A 12,500-nucleotide genomic window follows, 5' to 3' on the forward strand; every position below is an offset into this window, starting at 1 on the left:
CCCGGCTGGCGGCCCACTCACTCGATCGCCAGGTCTGTTTGCCCCGGTGGTTCCACCGCCAGGCTTAAGCGCGAACTTTTTTTGTTTGTTTTCTTTTGATTAAGCGCAAGCTTTTTTCTTTGTTTTCTTTTGATTAAGCGCGGGCTTTTTTCTTTGTTTTTTTTGCATTCGCCCCGGCAGACGCGGTTTTTGCGCCGCCCCGGCTGACGCGGTTTTTGCCGCCCCGGCTGACGCAGTTCGGACTTAGCACTTTTCGGCTGTGCCTGGCTGGCGGCCCACTCACTCGATCGCCATGTCTGTTTGCCACAGTTTTCCCGGTGGTGCCGCACCCGGGCTCGCCCCGGCTGACGCGGTTTCGTGCCGCCCCGGCAGACGCGGTTTTCGCGCCGCCCCGGCTGACGCGGTTTCGTGCCGCCCCGGCAGACGCGGTTTTTTGCCGCCCCGGCTGACGCAGTTCGGACTTGGCACTTTTTGGCTGAGCCTTGCTGGCGGCCCACTCACTCGATCGCCATGTCTGTTTGCCACAGTTTTCCCGGTGGTGCCGCACCCGGGCTCGCCCCGGCAGACGCGTTTTTTTTTTCTTTCGCCCCGGCTGACGCAGTTTTCGCGCCGCCCCGGCAGACGCGGTTTTCGCGCCGCCCCGGCAGACGCGGTTTTTTGCGCCGCCCCGGCTGACGCAGTTCGGACTTGGCACTTTTTGGCTGAGCCTGGCTGGCGGCCCACTCACTCGATCGCCATGTCTGTTTGCCACAGTTTTCCCGGTGGTGCCGCACCCGGGCTCGCCCCGGCTGACGCAGTTTTCGCGCCGCCCCGGCTGACGCGGTTTCGTGCCGCCCCGGCAGACGCGGTTTTTTGCGCCGCCCCGGCTGACGCGGTTTTTTGCCGCCCCGGCTGACGCAGTTCGGACTTGGCACTTTTCGGCTGTGCCTGGCTGGCGGCCCACTCACTCGATCGCCATGTCTGTTTGCCACAGTTTTCCCGGTGGTGCCGCACCCGGGCTCGCCCCGGCAGACGCGTTTTTTTTTTTCTTTCGCCCCGGCTGACGCAGTTTTCGCGCCGCCCCGGCTGACGCGGTTTCGTGCCGCCCCGGCAGACGCGGTTTTTTGCGCCGCCCCGGCTGACGCGGTTTTTGCCGCCCCGGCTGACGCAGTTCGGACTTAGCACTTTTTGGCTGAGCCTGGCTGGTGGCCCACTCACTCGATCGCCATGTCTGTTAGCCACAGTTTTCCCGGTGGTGCCGCACCCGGGCTCGCCCCGGCTGACGCAGTTTTCGCGCCGCCCCGGCTGACGCGGTTTCGTGCCGCCCCGGCAGACGCGGTTTTCGCGCCGCCCCGGCTGACGCGGTTTTTGCCGCCCCGGCTGACGCAGTTCGGACTTAGCACTTTTCGGCTGTGCCTGGCTGGCGGCCCACTCACTCGATCGCCATGTCTGTTTGCCACAGTTTTCCCGGTGGTGCCGCACCCGGGCTCGCCCCGGCTGACGCAGTTTTCGCGCCGCCCCGGCTGACGCGGTTTCGTGCCGCCCCGGCAGACGCGGTTTTCGCGCCGCCCCGGCTGACGCGGTTTCGTGCCGCCCCGGCAGACGCGGTTTTTTGCCGCCCCAGCTGACGCAGTTCGGACTTAGCACTTTTTGGCTGAGCCTTGCTGGCGGCCCACTCACTCGATCGCCATGTCTGTTTGCCACAGTTTTCCCGGTGGTGCCGCACCCGGGCTCGCCCCGGCAGACGCGTTTTTTTTTTTCTTTCGCCCCGGCTGACGCAGTTTTCGCGCCGCCCCGGCAGACGCGGTTTTCGCGCCGCCCCGGCAGACGCGGTTTTTTGCGCCGCCCCGGCTGACGCGGTTTTTTGCCGCCCCGGCTGACGCAGTTCGGACTTGGCACTTTTTGGCTGAGCCTGGCTGGCGGCCCACTCACTCGATCGCCATGTCTGTTTGCCACAGTTTTCCCGGTGGTGCCGCACCCGGGCTCGCCCCGGCTGACGCAGTTTTCGCGCCGCCCCGGCTGACGCGGTTTCGTGCCGCCCCGGCAGACGCGGTTTTTTGCGCCGCCCCGGCTGACGCGGTTTTTTGCCGCCCCGGCTGACACGGTTCGGACTTTGCACTTTTCGGCTGTGCCTGGCTGGCGGCCCACTCACTCGATCGCCATGTCTGTTTGCCACAGTTTTCCCGGTGGTGCCGCACCCGGGCTCGCCCCGGCAGACGCGTTTTTTTTTTTTTTTTCTTTCGCCCCGGCTGACGCAGTTTTCGCGCCGCCCCGGCTGACGCGGTTTCGTGCCGCCCCGGCAGACGCGGTTTTTTGCGCCGCCCCGGCTGACGTGGTTTTTGCCGCCCCGGCTGACGCAGTTCGGACTTTGCACTTTTTGGCTGAGCCTGGCTGGCGGCCCACTCACTCGATCGCCATGTCTGTTTGCCACAGTTTTCCCGGTGGTGCCGCACCCGGGCTCGCCCCGGCAGACGCGTTTTTTTTTTCCTTCGCCCCGGCAGACGTGGTTCCCCCCCCCCCCCTCCGTCTTTCTTTTTGTTTTTTTTTTTCGCCGCGGCTGAAGTGGATTTTTCGGTGCCTCGACGCCCCGGTAGTCGCGGTTTTTCCGTTTCCGCACGGCCCCGGCTGACGCTGCTCGGTCACACTCGCCTTTTGTGGTGATTGCAGACTTCTTGAGCGCGGGTGTTTTTTTTTTTTGTTGTTGTTGTTGTTTTATTACGCATTCGCTCCAGCAGACGCTGTTTAGACTTTTTGTTTCCTCTTTTATCCTGCGACGAGGTGACGAGGTTTATTCGGTGCCCCGCCGCCCCGGCTGAAGTGATTTTTCCTGTCCCGTGCCGCCCCGGCTGACGCGGTTGGGACTTCGCGTTTGTTCGGCCGCCACGGGTTTTGGCGCACTCGCTCGGTTGCTTGTTGTTGCCACTTGTTGCGAACCCAGGTTTCTTGAGCGAGCGCGGGCGTTTTTTCTTCCTTTCTTTCTTTGTTCTATGTGTTAGCGAATCGGCCTTTAATATCACACGAGGACTCACAACCAACAATTTTCAGTTTGAAGTGTAAAAAATCTGCAGGTGTTGACGTAACTGACTTGCCCCGTACCCTTGAGTACATCCATGAAGTTCTCGTAGTACTACTAAATCGCATTATTCCAAGTGGAGAAATTCCCATAAACTTGCAAACCTCTACACGAAAATCGGTGCGCGTGATAAAGTTGAAAATTATCGTCCGATATCAAATGTGCCTTCTATAACACAAATTCTAGGAAAAAAAAAAAAAAAACACTTGTTCGCCGTTTTCTGCGCCGTGACTGGCAGCACTCCGGCGAAGCGAAACGGGGTCGATTCGAGCACGATATCGGCGTCTTTCGACGTGCTCGCCGGCGACCGTCGCACGAGTACGTCGCACGAGCGCGTCTGCCGGGGCGCCGTTTGCGAAGCCGACGCAAAAGTGGGAACCGCCGCTCGGATGATCGCCGCTTTCGGCAGAGTGAGTGTTGGCACTCCGGGGAAGCGAAACAGCGTGAATGCGCCCACGAAATCGGCGTATTTTGAAGTGCCCGCCGGCGACCGTCGCACGAGTACGGTAAACCGCGTCAGCCGGGGCGTAGTTCGGGACGCCGACGAAAAAGTGGGAAGCGCAACTCGGATCTTCGCCGTTTTTGCAGGAGTGAGTGGCGGCCCTCCTGCGAGACCAAGAAGCATCGATTCGTGCACGAATTCGGCGCCTTTCGACGTGATCGCCGGCGACCGTCGCTCGAGTAGGGCAAACCGCGTCTGCCGGGGCGGGCTTCGGGACGCCGATGCGAAAGTGGGAAACGCTGCTCGGATGTTCGCCGTTTTTGGCCGAGTGAGTGCTGGCACACGGGCGAAGCCAAACGGGGCCGATTACGGCACGATATCGGCGTCTTTCGACGTGCCCGCCGGCGACCGTCGCACGAGTACGGTAAACCGCGTCAGCCCGGGCGGAGTTCGGGACGCCGATGCGAAAGTGGAGAACGCCGCTCGGATCTTCGCCGTTTTTGGAGGAGTGAGTGGCGGCACTCCGGAGAAGCCAAGGAGCGCCAATTAGCGCACGATATCGGCGTCTTTCGACGCGCTCGCCGGCGACCGTCGCACGAGTAGGGCAAACCGCGTCTGCCGGGGCGGGGTTTACGACGCCGACGCAAAAGTGGGAACCGCCGCTCGGATGTTGGCCGTTTTTGGCAGAGTGAGTGCTGGCACTCCGGCGACGCGAAAGAGCGCGAATGCGCCCACGAAAGTGGCGTATTTGGACGTGCGTGACGGCGACCGCTGCAGGAGTACGAAAAACCACGTCAGCCGGGGCGAGCGACACACGGCGGTCTGGGTGCTTATCGCTGCTATTATAGGGGCACCCCGGCAGACGCAGAAAAAAAAAAAAAAAATTTTCGACCTTCTTTTTTGCTGGTCGAGCTCGGGTAACCCAGGTCGCAATGGGAGCCGCGCACGAAAGCGGCGTCGCGAGACGCGTTCGCGGTCGCTAGTCGCACGAGCTCGGCAACCGCGTCAGCCGGCGCGGAGTTCGGGATGCCGACGGCTAAGTGGGTACCGCTGCTCGGATGTTCGCCGTTTTTGGCCGAGTGAGTGCTGGCACTCCGGTGAAGCCAAGGAGCGCCAATTCGTGCACGATATCGGCGTCTTTCGACGTGCCCGCCGGCCACCGCCGCACGAGTACGGCAAACCGCGTCTGCCGGGGCGGGGTTCGCGACGCGTACGCAATAGTGGGAACCGTCGCTCGGATGTTCGTCGTCTTTGGCCGAGCGAGTGCTGGCACTCCGGCGAAGCGAAACGGGGCCGATTCGGGCACGATATCGGCGTATTTCGACGTGCTCGCCGGCGACCGTCGCACGAGTACGGCAAAGCGCGTCTGCCGGGGCGAGGTTTGCGACGTCGACGAAAAAGTGGGAAGCGCCGCTCGGATCTTCGCCGTTTTTGCAGGAGTGAGTGGCGGCCCTCCTGCGAGACCAAGAAGCATCGACTCGCGCACGATATCGGTGTCTTTCGACGTGCCCGCCGGCCACCGCCGCACGAGTACGGCAAACCGCGTATGCCGGGGCGGGGTTGGCGACGCCGACGCAAAAGTGGGAACCGCCACTAGGATGTTCGCCGTTTTTGGCAGAGTGAGTGCTGGCACTCCGGCGAAGCGAAAGAGCGCGAATGCGCCCACGAAAGTGGCGTGTTTGGACGTGCTTGACGACGACCACCGCAGGAAAACGAAAAACCACGTCAGCCGGGGCGAGCGACCCATGGCGGTCTGGGTGCTTATCGCTGCTATTATAGGGGCACCCCGGCAGACGCAAAAAAAAAAAAAAAAATTTTTTTCGACATTCTTTTTTGCTCGTCGACCTCGGGTGACCCAGGTCGCAGTGGGAGCCGCGCACGAAAGCGGCGTCGCGAGACGGCTTCGCGGTCGCTAGTCGCACGAGCTCGGCAACCGCGTCTGCCGGGGCGGAGTTCGGGACGCCGACGGCTAAGTGGGAACCGCCGCTCGGATGTTCGCCGTTTGTGGCCGAGTGAGTGCTGGCACTCCGGCGAAGCCAAACGGGGCCGATTCCGGCACGATATCGGCGTCTTTCTACGTGCTCGCCGGCGACCGTCGCACGAGTACGGCAAAGTGCGTCTGCCGGGGCGGGGTTTGCGACGCGTACGCAATAGTGAGAACCGTCGCTCGGATGTTCGTCGTCTTTCGCCGAGCCAGTGCTGGCAATCCGGCGAAGCCGAACGGAGCCGATTCGGGCACGATATCGGCGTCTTTCCACGTGCTCGCCGGCGACCGTCGCACGAGTACGGTAAACCGCGTCAGCCGGGGCGGAGTTCGGGACGCCGATGCGAAAGTGGGAAGCGCCGCTCGGATCTTCGCCGTTTTTGGAGGAGTCAGTGGCGGCACTCCGGTGAAGCCAAGGTGCGCCAATTCGCGCACGATATCGGCGTCTTTCGACGTGCCCGCCGGCCACCGTCGCACGAGTACGGCAAACCTCGTCTGCCGGGGCGGGGTTTGCGACGCCGACGCAAAAGTGGGAACCGCCGCTCGGATGTTCGCCGTTTTTGGCAGAGTGAGTGCTGGCACTCCGGCGAAGCGAAAGAGCGCGAATGCGCCCACGAAAGTGGCGTGTTTGGACGTGCTTGACGACGACCACCGCAGGAAAACGAAAAACCACGTCAGCCGGGGCGAGCGACCCATGGCGGTCTGGGTGCTTATCGCTGCTATTATAGGGGCACCCCGGCAGACGCAAAAAAAAAAAAAAAAATTTTTTTCGACATTCTTTTTTGCTCGTCGACCTCGGGTGACCCAGGTCGCAGTGGGAGCCGCGCACGAAAGCGGCGTCGCGAGACGGCTTCGCGGTCGCTAGTCGCACGAGCTCGGCAACCGCGTCTGCCGGGGCGGAGTTCGGGACGCCGACGGCTAAGTGGGAACCGCCGCTCGGATGTTCGCCGTTTGTGGCCGAGTGAGTGCTGGCACTCCGGCGAAGCCAAACGGGGCCGATTCCGGCACGATATCGGCGTCTTTCTACGTGCTCGCCGGCGACCGTCGCACGAGTACGGCAAAGTGCGTCTGCCGGGGCGGGGTTTGCGACGCGTACGCAATAGTGAGAACCGTCGCTCGGATGTTCGTCGTCTTTCGCCGAGCCAGTGCTGGCACTCCGGCGAAGCCGAACGGAGCCGATTCGGGCACGATATCGGCGTCTTTCCACGTGCTCGCCGGCGACCGTCGCACGAGTACGGTAAACCGCGTCAGCCGGGGCGGAGTTCGGGACGCCGATGCGAAAGTGGGAAGCGCCGCTCGGATCTTCGCCGTTTTTGGAGGAGTCAGTGGCGGCACTCCGGTGAAGCCAAGGTGCGCCAATTCGCGCACGATATCGGCGTCTTTCGACGTGCCCGCCGGCCACCGTCGCACGAGTACGGCAAACCTCGTCTGCCGGGGCGGGGTTTGCGACGCCGACGCAAAAGTGGGAACCGCCGCTCGGATGTTCGCCGTTTTTGGCAGAGTGAGTGCTGGCACTCCGGCGAAGCGAAAGAGCGTGAATGCGCCCACGAAAGTAGCGTATTTGGACGTGCTTGACGGCGACCGCCGCAGGAGTACGAAAAACCACGTCAGCCGGGGCGAGCGACCCACGGCGGTCTGGGTGCTTATCGCTGCTATTATAGGGGCACCCCGGCAGACGCAGAAAGAAAAAAAAAAATGGGGACATGGCGTGCGTCACCGTGCGGCTTCGCAGCGTTGCCGAAGTCGCCGAGCCCTTCGACTGAGCCGAACGGCGGACAGGGAACGTTGGTCGGCCGTTCTAACCTGTCGGTGCCACGCCGAGACGTCGTTAAGGAAAACCGCGTCGTGGGCCTCTACGACGCCGTCGAGTCGTTGTACGTTTGGTGTCCAGCGTGTCGGCGGCGAGTAGCGGACACGTCGTTCACGACTTCGGTCTTTCGCAGTCGACGCGAACTTGCGGAGAGTCGTGGTGCCTCACGTTTTCGGCAGAAACCGCGGCGGAATTTTCCCGTGCGTGCGCGCACGACCTCGGTGCTGTGCCGTCAGCGTAGTGTTGCACAAACTCGTGGCCTACCCAAGGTGCGGTACGTTTGCGGCCGTATCCTCGGTGGGAATTTCGTGAGTAGGGTCGCAAATTCTACGACCTCGGCGGGTTTGAGAGCGACGTAGACTTGTGGCACGCTCAACATGCCACACGTTTCGGGGCACACCCGCGGTGAAATTTTCTCGAGTACGCTCGTATTAGGGCCCAAGGAGGTCTGGGTACTTATCGCTGCTATTATGTGGGGGTTCTCGTGAGCGGCGTACGCGAAAGCGACCGGGTGTCTGATATGCGGCGGGCTTCGGCCTCGTCAAGCGTGTCCTCGGGTCTGCTCCAGGGGAATCCACGGCAGTCGTCTGCAGCCTCATCCGCTTGATGCGTTAGGGGCTGGTTGTCGGACGGTGCCGTTTTACCACGATATCGAGGTGTGTTCCGTGTCGTCCTCGGGCGATTCAGATGCGAAAGCGCCGAAGACGCGGGCGTGACCCGTCGTCTGGCGGCTTTGCAGTCTCGGCTCCGTTGCTAGTTCCGGCCGGTCCACCGACAGTGCAGCGGGCTTGGGCAACCCGCACGGCGCGACCGAGTCGATGCAACGAAAAAGAGCGAGCATGAACGTGCTTCTTGCCGCACGGCTCCCACTCGTCTTTCGGGAAGGTTGTGCCGTAGCGAGCTCGAACGCCGTCATCTCGGAGTGCAAAATAAGCGTGTTGGGGCGCCTGAAGGTGGCCTCCGCCGCACACAGACTGCGTCCGGCCCGCCGAGGGCGAGGACGGACGCGCAGTCGAACGATTACCTGGTTGATCCTGCCAGTAATCATATGCTTGTCTCAAAGATTAAGCCATGCATGTCTAAGTACATGCCGAAATAAGGCGAAACCGCGAATGGCTCATTAAATCAGTTATGGTTCCTTAGATCGTTTCTTCCTACTTGGATAACTGTGGCAATTCTAGAGCTAATACATGCAGTGAGCCTGGAGCCCTTTGGGTAACGGGTGCTTTTATTAGACCAAGATCGATCGGGTTTCGGCCCGTATTGTGTGGTGACTCTGGATAACTTTGTGCTGATCGCATGGCCACGAGCCGGCGACGTTTCTTTCAAGTGTCTGCCTTATCAACTTTCGATGGTAGGTTACTTGCTTACCATGGTTGTTACGGGTAACGGAGAATCAGGGTTCGATTCCGGAGAGGGAGCCTGAGAAACGGCTACCACATCCAAGGAAGGCAGCAGGCGCGCAAATTACCCACTCCCGGCACGGGGAGGTAGTGACGAAAAATAACAATACGGGACTCTTTTGAGGCCCCGTAATTGAAATGAGTACACTCTAAATCCTTTAACGAGGATCAATTGGAGGGCAAGTCTGGTGCCAGCAGCCGCGGTAATTCCAGCTCCAATAGCGTATACTAAAGCTGCTGCGGTTAAAAAGCTCGTAGTTGGATCTCAGTTCCAGACGAGTAGTGCATCTACCCGATGCGACGGCTCGGACTGAACATCATGCCGGTTCTTTCTTGGTGCACTTCATTGTGTGCCTCGAGATGGCCGGTGCTTTTACTTTGAAAAAATTAGAGTGCTCAACGCAGGCGAGTCGCCTGAATAAACTTGCATGGAATAATAGAACAAGACCTCGTTTCTGTTCTGTTGGTTTTTGGAATACGAGGTAATGATTAAGAGGGACGGACGGGGGCATTCGTATTGCGGCGCTAGAGGTGAAATTCTTGGACCGTCGCAAGACGAACTACTGCGAAAGCATTTGCCAAGAATGTTTTCATTGATCAAGAACGAAAGTCAGAGGTTCGAAGGCGATCAGATACCGCCCTAGTTCTGACCATAAACGATGCCAACCAGCGATCCGCCTGAGTTACTCAAATGACTCGGCGGGCAGCTTCCGGGAAACCAAAGTATTTGGGTTCCGGGGGAAGTATGGTTGCAAAGCTGAAACTTAAAGGAATTGACGGAAGGGCACCACCAGGAGTGGAGCCTGCGGCTTAATTTGACTCAACACGGGAAAACTTACCCGGCCCGGACACTGGGAGGATTGACAGATTGAGAGCTCTTTCTTGATTCGGTGGATGGTGGTGCATGGCCGTTCTTAGTTGGTGGAGCGATTTGTCTGGTTAATTCCGATAACGAACGAGACTCTAGCCTATTAAATAGGTGCGGGGTTCCCAGCACCTTACAACCTTCTTAGAGGGACAAGCGGCTCCTAGCCGCACGAAACAGAGCAATAACAGGTCTGTGATGCCCTTAGATGTCCGGGGCCGCACGCGCGCTACACTGAAGGAAGCAGCGTGTCTTTATCCCTGTCTGAAAAGACTGGGTAACCCGTGGAACTTCTTTCGTGATTGGGATAGGGGCTTGCAATTGTTCCCCTTGAACGAGGAATTCCCAGTAAGCGCGAGTCATAAGCTCGCGTTGATTACGTCCCTGCCCTTTGTACACACCGCCCGTCGCTACTACCGATTGAATGATTTAGTGAGGTCTTCGGACCGATGTCCGGCGCGGCCTTTCGGTTGCGCCGGTCTGTTGGAAAGATGACCAAACTTGATCATTTAGAGGAAGTAAAAGTCGTAACAAGGTTTCCGTAGGTGAACCTGCGGAAGGATCATTAACGGATTGTGAAGGGTGAGCGCCTCAGCTGCGTCTGCGCCCGACACTTTCTGCCGCTGACCCCGTTTGGACGCGGGGTCGGCTTTTCCCCACGGGGCTGCCTGAATGTGGAGCGGCACCCCGTGACAAATTGTTGCGCCCAGCGGACGCCAACACCGCGACCTTGGACGGTCGGCCAGGTGGCGGACGCGGGTACAAACGGCGCAACGCACTCATAGGTCGGCTTTCGACCCGCCACTGCACCGTGGCTCGAAGCGCTCGAAATGCGCGACCCGACCGCTGCGGGACCGCCTAGTACTGTAAACAGGAGCGGCGGAGCGCGAACGGCGAGTCGTGGTTACGTCGGTAGAAGGCGAGGCTGCGCGTTCCCGAAACGCCAGCCGAGTGCCCTCCCGACCGTTCGAGCGTGCAAGAACGAGACCCGACAATCGCGCGGCGACTGCCAAGTACGAGAGGAACGGCACAAGCGTCGGCGGTCGGTCAAGGAACTGGCGATGTGACGGGTCCGCTGTGCACCAGTGCATACCGTCCCGCCGTCCGCGGCAAGCGCCTCCGCGTCCTCGGGTGACGGAGGCTGCCGGTCGGTTCTTGCAGGCGAGGGATCTCGCTGGCACCGGTTCGCGTTGACGCGCGGCCGGTCATGGCACGGCGATGTGACGGCCGAGGTGCGCAGTACTCGATGGAGGAACCGCACGCTCCGATGACCGTCCCGCCCTCCGCGGCGTATGCGTACCGACCGTAATGGTTGCAGCAGCGCCGGCCGGCTTTTGAATTCGCCACACGAAACACGGTGCGAGATCGCGGTTAGGGGAGCGTCGACGTTGCCAGGCGTTTTGCTTGCTGCCGAGGGAAAGGCGGCACGGCCACGTCGCGCTCGTCGCGATTAGCGGGTCTGCGCGCTTTGGGAAGGTGCCGCAACGACTTGCCGAAAGAGGAAGCACGGAAGAACGAGGGACTTGGACGTCCCGACAATTGAACGCACTTGCGGCCAGGCCCTTGCTGGCTTCGTTCTTCCGCCTCGAGTAGGCTCGTACGCGGCTCCGGCGCCGAAAGTGGTCCTTGGCACCGACTTCGGTGGACGTGGGAAGTGCCGCGCAAGTACGGCGCGCCTGGCTCCACCTGTTGGCTAAAGTAGGCAGCCGGATCGGCATTTTGGTGTGCGGTGGCAAACCGTGGATGCGAAAAAAGCTTGTGCGATTTCGTGGAACAAAAAGCGGGGGTCCCCCTTTTTATGCGGAGGAGACCGACCCGCCCGCCGTGGTGAACCGCGACGCCACGGTAAAAACGGGAGAGGCTTGTCGATGGGACCGTGCATCCCGCGCTCCACGGAGGCCGGGAGGCGGCCGCCCGAGGAAATGTGTAGCCGTCGAGGCCCGCATCTGCGTGCACTCTTATCCAAATGGGTGTACCGCAGGCATTTTCTGGTTAGGCGGGCCAATGAGAGCGAGCACACAACGATACCTACGGGTCCGGCTTGGAGAACCGGCTTCGACGCCTCCCGAGTATTTATAGAGGGGTGGACCACGAAAGCACTCGCAAGTAGCGGAAGCGAAACGCCGTCCGAAACACACCGTTTGCTCGATTTGCGGCAGCCGAAAAAGGCGCGGCAGAGTTTTGGAGTCCAAGCGTGCGCTGAAAAGCGCCCTTCTTGGCCACTGTTTGGCCGAGTGCCAGAAACGTTTGGTTTTGACTGTACGGAATTGAACAAACACTTTTTCACGACTCTAAGCGGTGGATCACTCGGTTCTCGGGTCGATGAAGAACGCAGCCAGCTGCGAGACTTGGTGTGAATTGCAGGACACACTGAGCACTGATTCTTTGAACGCACATTGCGGCCTTGGGTCTTCCCTTGGCTTCGTCTGTCTGAGGGTCGGATCACATATCAAGAGAGCCTTCGGCGCACAAGGGAACGTGAGCCGTCGACTCGTTTTGACCGCGTCGGCAACACGGACAGCACGCTGAACACCTCACAGCGAGCGCCAACAGCGGCCACTCAAGGGCGAGACGGTGGCGACCGTCGTGCCAGAGCCCAACCGAAACGGGGGCGACCGACTGCATTGAGGATGTGGCACCTCGTTGAGACCGCCGCAGGACTTCGAGTCGGAAGGAAGCCTGCAGGGAAAGTGCGGTCGAGGTTGCGTACTCCTCTCTGCGACCGGGCGCGCAAGAGCTGCGAGAGCCACGGACGCGCAACTTTAACGCACGGTAAACACGAGGAGCGAAAGCCGGCCAGCAAAGCTTCTCCAGCCGTGCGCAAAGTGCGCGAGATCGCAGCCTTGCGTTGCGCTTGTTGCCCTCGAAGTAAGCAGGGTGTCCCGTAGACCGGGCGCTCGAACACGCTGCGGGGCCGTGCCTCCTCCAGGCTTTGCCGCGCGAA

At 60.7% G+C, this 12,500-nt stretch overlaps 2 non-coding genes across 2 annotated transcripts; both read left to right on the forward strand.

Moving 5' to 3' along the window:
- The first annotated feature begins 8,309 nt into the window (after nt 1-8,309).
- Nucleotides 8,310-10,124, forward strand: LOC142792523 (small subunit ribosomal RNA). The gene has a single exon (XR_012890992.1). It is a non-coding gene; the product is annotated as a small subunit ribosomal RNA (ribosomal RNA).
- Nucleotides 10,125-11,843: 1,719 nt separating this feature from the next.
- LOC142792507 (5.8S ribosomal RNA) lies at nt 11,844-11,996 on the forward strand. The gene has a single exon (XR_012890977.1). It is a non-coding gene; the product is annotated as a 5.8S ribosomal RNA (ribosomal RNA).
- The last annotated feature ends 504 nt before the right edge of the window (nt 11,997-12,500 follow it).

This window comes from Rhipicephalus microplus, unplaced genomic scaffold (genome assembly GCF_043290135.1).
Source record: "Rhipicephalus microplus isolate Deutch F79 unplaced genomic scaffold, USDA_Rmic scaffold_224, whole genome shotgun sequence".
Taxonomy (NCBI): domain Eukaryota; kingdom Metazoa; phylum Arthropoda; class Arachnida; order Ixodida; family Ixodidae; genus Rhipicephalus; species Rhipicephalus microplus.